Source organism: Pan troglodytes, chromosome 5 (genome assembly GCF_028858775.2).
Source record: "Pan troglodytes isolate AG18354 chromosome 5, NHGRI_mPanTro3-v2.0_pri, whole genome shotgun sequence".
In the NCBI taxonomy this organism is placed as follows: domain Eukaryota; kingdom Metazoa; phylum Chordata; class Mammalia; order Primates; family Hominidae; genus Pan; species Pan troglodytes.
The window spans coordinates 122,834,792-122,840,786 of NC_072403.2; the positions used below are offsets into that span (position 1 = coordinate 122,834,792).

At 43.5% G+C, this 5,995-nt stretch overlaps 1 pseudogene; it reads left to right on the forward strand.

Annotated features, from left to right (window-relative positions):
- Window positions 1-470: 470 nt before the first annotated feature.
- On the forward strand, window positions 471-1,121 carry LOC107975360 (28 kDa heat- and acid-stable phosphoprotein-like; annotated as a pseudogene).
- The last annotated feature ends 4,874 nt before the right edge of the window (window positions 1,122-5,995 follow it).

Genomic DNA, 5,995 nt, shown 5'->3' on the forward strand with positions numbered 1-5,995 from the left:
ACCAAGCTGGTCTCGGTATGCATATATATAAATTCCAAAAGTAGCTGCCTGCAGTGGTTCACAACTATAATCTCAGCACTTTGGGAGGCTGAGGTCAGAGAATAGCTTGAGCCCAGGAGTTTGAGATCAGTCTGGGCAACACAGGTGGACCTCATCTCTACAAAAAAAATTAAAAATTAGCCAGGTTAGTGGTGGCACATGCTTGTAGTCCCAGCTACTTGGGAGGTGGGGTGGGGAGGATCCATTTAGCCCAGGAGTTCAAGGCTGCAGTGAGGGTAACAGAGCGAGACCCTGTCTGAAAAAATTTTTTTAAATCCTGGCTGGGCGCGGTGACTCACACCTATAATCCCAACACTTTGGGAGGCCAAGACGGGTGGATCACGAGGTCAGGAGTTCAAGACCAGCCTGACCAAGATGGTGAAACCCCGTCTCTACTAAAAATACAAAAATTCCAGTTCTGGTGTCAGTTTGAGGCGCCACTGCCACCGCCAGAGCCATGATACCTAAAGGAGGGAGAAAGGGAGGCCACAAAGGCTGGGCGAGGCAATATACAAGCCCTGAGGAGATAGACACGCAGCTGCAGTCTGAGAAGCAGAAGGCCAGGGAAGAAGAGGAGCAAAAAGAAGGTGGAGACGGGGCTGCAGGTGACCCCAAAAAGGAGAAGAAATCTCTAGACTCAGATGAGAGTGAGGATGAAGATGACTACCAGCAAAGGCGCAAAGGTGTTGAAGGGCTCATTGACATTGAGAATCCCAACTGGGTGGCACAGACAACCAAAAAGATCACACAACTGGATCTGGACGGGCCAAAGGAGATTTTGAGGAGAGAACGAGAGGAGATTGAGAAGCAGAAGGCAAAAGAGCGTTACATGAAAATGCACTTGGCTGGGAAGAGATAGCAAACCAAGGCCAACCTGGCCTGGCTGGTCATCATCTGGAAACAGCAGGAGGACACTGCCCAGAAGAAGGAAGAGGAAAGGAAAGCAAAAGACGATGCCACATTGTCAGGAAAACGAATGCAGTCACTCTCCCTGAATAAGTAACCGCGACCCATGGGAAGAGATGCTGGGGACCTGGGCTGCACTGCCAGGACCTCTGCTGTGTCTCGCCCACCCTGTGCCCTGGCGCTGCTGCAACAGCCCCTCACAGCCAGGAGCCCCCCCATGGCCTGGGGCCTCCTCTTCATCTTGGCACAGAAATTGTTTGAGGGATGTGGGGGTGGGGTGGGGGAGGGGCAGCTGTTATCTTTGAGACAGAAAGATGCAGGACAGCATTTCATATGGAACCATTTGAATGTTTTTGCTGTTTTTAGAATTCAGAGCCCCTGCTCGGGGGTGCCTGGGAGATCGGGTAAGAAGAGCTTTCATTTGTCTGGTAGATAGCACGTAATGGAGTGGTCGTGCCAGAAGGCAGCTGCTGACGGGTTTGCTACACCCAGCCCTGGACTGTGTTGCCTGGGAGCTCATTCAGAGAGGGGCTGTCATCTGGGAGCCTGTGCCCCTGGGTCCTTGAGGGTCATGGCTTGCCTCAGTCAGTCCTGTCTGACCAAGGCCTCACCTCTCTGCCCTTCCCCACCTGGTTCCTACCCACCTGGCCAGGGCCAGTGCCCATTTTTCACCCGACCTATTGATCATTTCAAGAAACCTCTGTTCTCCAGCCTGGACAACAGAGCAAAACTCCGTCTCAAAAAAAAAAAAGAAAAGAAAAGAAAAAAGAAACCTCTGTTTACTGTGTGGCACCTGAGCAAAACATGCTCCACAAATTCAACTTGTATATTTGGCAGATGAGACTTGACATTATCAAAAAAAAAAAAATTAGCCCAGCATGGTGGCAGGCGCCTGTAATCCCAGCTACTCGGGAGGCTGAGGCAGGAGAATCGCTTGAACCCAGGTGACAGAGGTTGCAGTGAGCTGAGATTACACCACTGCACTCCAGCCTAGGCAACAGAGACTCTGTCTCAAAAAAAAAAAATCCTGAAAGTTAAAATATCTCCAGAAATACAACTAAATTTTCTAATCGTGGTTCAACCAAATTGGCCCTCACTCTGCAAAAGAATAATAGGTTTCATCATCCAAATTTTGTTTGGAACCGAGGGGATCAATTCCGATTTAAAACACAGTACAAACTGTCATGTCAGGATTAGTTAGTTCTACAAGAAATCACAAAAACCCTGCAACCTATGGGTGGAGGTTGGCCACCACCTGAACCTGTTTCAACAGAGTGTCTATTGTAAGAAGTGAAACTGCCTTAGGCATTTTTTGAAAACTTATTTAGAGAATTTTGATAGCCGAGGAGTTTTTCCCACATTCGCCAAATGCCAAAATATTTTAATTCTCTTATTTCCACAAACACCAAAGTTTTAATTGGTTTCCTTCTACTGTGCATGCACACACATATACTTTTTCTTTGAATGCTAATTTTGGTAAAAGTTAAAACTTAAAGAAAAGCATGCTGGTATGTAAAATATTTCAAACTTGTGGGATTCTTTCTCCATAAAACCTCTATTAATTCCTAGGTTTCTGATTGCTATTTTAAAAACTCATTTGCTTTTATTAAGTAAATACTTGTACAAAGTATATTCAATAATTGAATTCATAAAAACACAAATGATACAAAAGGGTAAAGTCTCTCACCTCTATTTCCACCCAATTCCCTTCCCCAAGGGGTCCAGTTTTGCCAGTTTCTTGTGTGAATTGTCAGAAAGTCTGCGCGTATACAGGCATGTGTGTGTGTGTGTGTGTGTGTGTGTACACAGCACGTAGTCTTAGTATCTCGGTTGGTTTTTTTTTTTTTGAGACAGAGTTTCACCCTTGTTGCCTAGGCTGGAGTGCAATAGCACAGTATCAGCTCACTGTAACCTCTGCCTCCTGGGTTCCAGCGATTCTCCTGCCTCAGCCTCCAGAGTAGCTGGGATTATAGGCACACACCACCACGCCCAGCTAATTTTTGTATTTTTAATAGAGATGAGGTTTCTCCATGTTGGTCAGGCTGGTCTCAAACTCCTGACCTCATGATCCACCTGCCTCGGCCTCCCAAAGTTCTGGGATTACAGGCGTGAGCCACCTCACCTGGCAGTATCTCAGTTTTTTTAAAAAACAAAAAACTATAGGCCAGGCATGGTGGCTCATGCTTGTAATCCCAGCACTTTGGGAGGCTGGTGGGGGCAAATCACCTGAGCCCAGGAGTTAAAGACCAGCCTGGCCAACATGAAGAAATCCTGTTTCTACTAAAAATATCAAAATTAGCTGAGTGTGGTGGTGCATGCCTGTAATCCCAGCTACTCGGGAGGCTGAGGCATGAGAATCCCTTGAATCTGGGAGGCAGAGGTTGCAGTGAGCCAAGATCACGCCATTGCACTCCAGCCTGGGTAACAGAGTGAGACTGTCTCAAAAAACAAACAAAAAACTACACATTTTTTACATCATGAGATCTGATTATATTTTAAAAACCCTATTTTTAAAATAGTTAACATATTCATGTGTTAAAATTCAATGTTTCCTTTGTTCCCTCCGTGCCTAGGAGGGGAAAACCTTTAGACAAATTCTAATAGAACTGTAAAGTTCAACAGGTTTCTCTTCTACGTTTCTGCTTCCATCTAGTTCTCCTAAACAACCAGTGTTTCCAGTTTGTTGTGTTTTCTATGCATATAGAGCCTGTTTTCCACTAATAACACAATCTTGCTCCATAAATGCAGGGACTCTGTCTATCTGGTTCACTGTTTCTTAACCGAATACAGTACCTAACACAGTTCCTGGCACATAGTAAATATTCATTAATCTTTTGGGGGGCTGGGAGCAGTGGCTCTCGCCTGTAATTCCAGCAGTTTGGGAGGCTGAGGTGGGCGGATTGCTCGAGTCCAGGAGTTGGAGGCCAGCCTGGGCAACATAGATCCCATCTCTGCAAAAAATAAAAAAAATAGCCAGATGTGGTGGTGTGCACCTGTCTTCCCAGCTACTTGGGAGGCTGAGGAGGGAGGATTGCTTGAGTCCAGGAGTTTGAGGCTGCAGTGAGCTGTGATCACACCACTGTACTCCAGCCTAGGTGACAGAGCAAGACCCTGTCATAAAAAAAAATAATAAATCTTTTTGGAATGAAATAATATCCTTATCTCCCTATCCCTTACCTCCATTTCCAAATATACCTAGCAAGTCTAATTCTCTCATGTGAATTTTCTCAGCTTCATCCCTTCCTTGCTTTTTCTGTGATCACAGTCCCACTCAGTCTAATCACTACATGCCTTAGACCACTGCTACCTCCTGATGAATCTCCTATCTGTCTCCCACATAGATACATAGCTCTATGGAAAGAGAAGCCATGTCACGAGATGGTTAGAAGAGACACCAGGTTTAGACTCAGACAGCCTGAGTTCATATTCCAGGTCTGCTATTTAGAAGCAATGGGGCCTTGAGGAAGCAAGTTACCCAGGATCTGTGCCTCAGTTTCCTTGCCTGCACAACAGAGATGACAGTGTCTTCCTCATGGGGTAGTTGTAAGATTAAATGGGCTAATATGTAAAGCACTTACATATAAGACATATAAGAAATGTTCAATAAATGTCATTACTATGGCAAGAATAATCTTCCTCAAACACTGTTTGAATATGAAGCCCTTTTTCATAAACCTTGAATTGCTTTTAGCAGCTCCTCATAGAAACTGTAAATTATTTACACTGAGCCCTAAATCTCCTTATCAATTTAGCTCCTCCTCCTACTTACTCAACCAGTTTTTTTCTTTTTTCTTTCTTTCTTTTTTTTTTTTTTTTTTTTTTTTTTTTTTTTTTGAGATGGCGTTTCGCTCTTGTTGCCCCGGCTAGAGTGCAATGGCATGATCTCAGCTCACCACAACCTCTGCCTCCCGACTTCAAGTTATTCTCCTGCCTCCAAGCTATTCTCCTGCCTCAGCCTCCTGAGTAGCTAGGACTACAGGTGCCCACCACCATGCCCAGCTAATTTTTGTATTTGTAGTAGAGATGGGGTTTCACCATTTATATACTTTGATATATTTTCAATTGTGTGTATCCAGATTATTCCAGTAGATTATAATGTCTTCAAAATCTGCCTGTCTATTCTTTCGTTACATCTTGTACATTATATTCACAATGTACACAAATATATTTTCATTTCCTCCTTCCCTTCATTCCTTCCTTCCATTTGATCATCCTCCAAATCCCCTGGCTTCCAGGAAAATGAAGACAATAAAATACAGAAAAGGCTGCGCCTGGGTATGGTCTGAGACAGGCTGCGGGAGCCTGTACCTAGGTGAGAACAAAGCTGTCACTCCCAAAGTGCGTTCCTTTTAGAAAATTTGTATCTGAAGTATTTTGGGGGTTGATATAAGCAACTAGTAAATCTTTAACAGTAAATCACTTATTATTGATCATCAGGATCATCATCAAATATTTATTTAGCAACTTTGTTATGAAGGCACCATGCTTACAGGATAAAGGAGAAATTACATGCTTCTTCCTGTGCTGAACTAAAAATCTAACGTGCTGAGGTGGGAGGATCGCTTGAGCCCAGGAGTTCTAGTCCAGCCTGGGCAACATAGGGAGACACTGTCTCTGATAAATAAATAATAAGTAAATAAATAAAAATCTAGTGTGGTGATAGAGACCCCACCCAAAATACTTAGCCACCTGAATGGTACAATAAATAAGAAAACGCCATAATTAAGTGCTGTAACAACCAATTAGTACTTCATAGAGAAGGATGAACCTCATCTGACCCCTGAAGAAAGATCAAATATTTAATGAGCATGAGGAAAAGCAAATATTTTAGGTGATGGACATTATATAAGTGTTATATTATTTAATGTGAAATGCCATTTAAAAACCATGTTTCACATTTATTTACTAGACAAAGAGATCATCAAATGACATTTATTGAGTACCCACTATCTGCAAAGTATTAGACAAGGTAGAATGGGGTATAGACATGCATAGGATGTGATCCCTGCCCTCCTAGAGATTACAATATAGTAAAGAATACAACATGTAA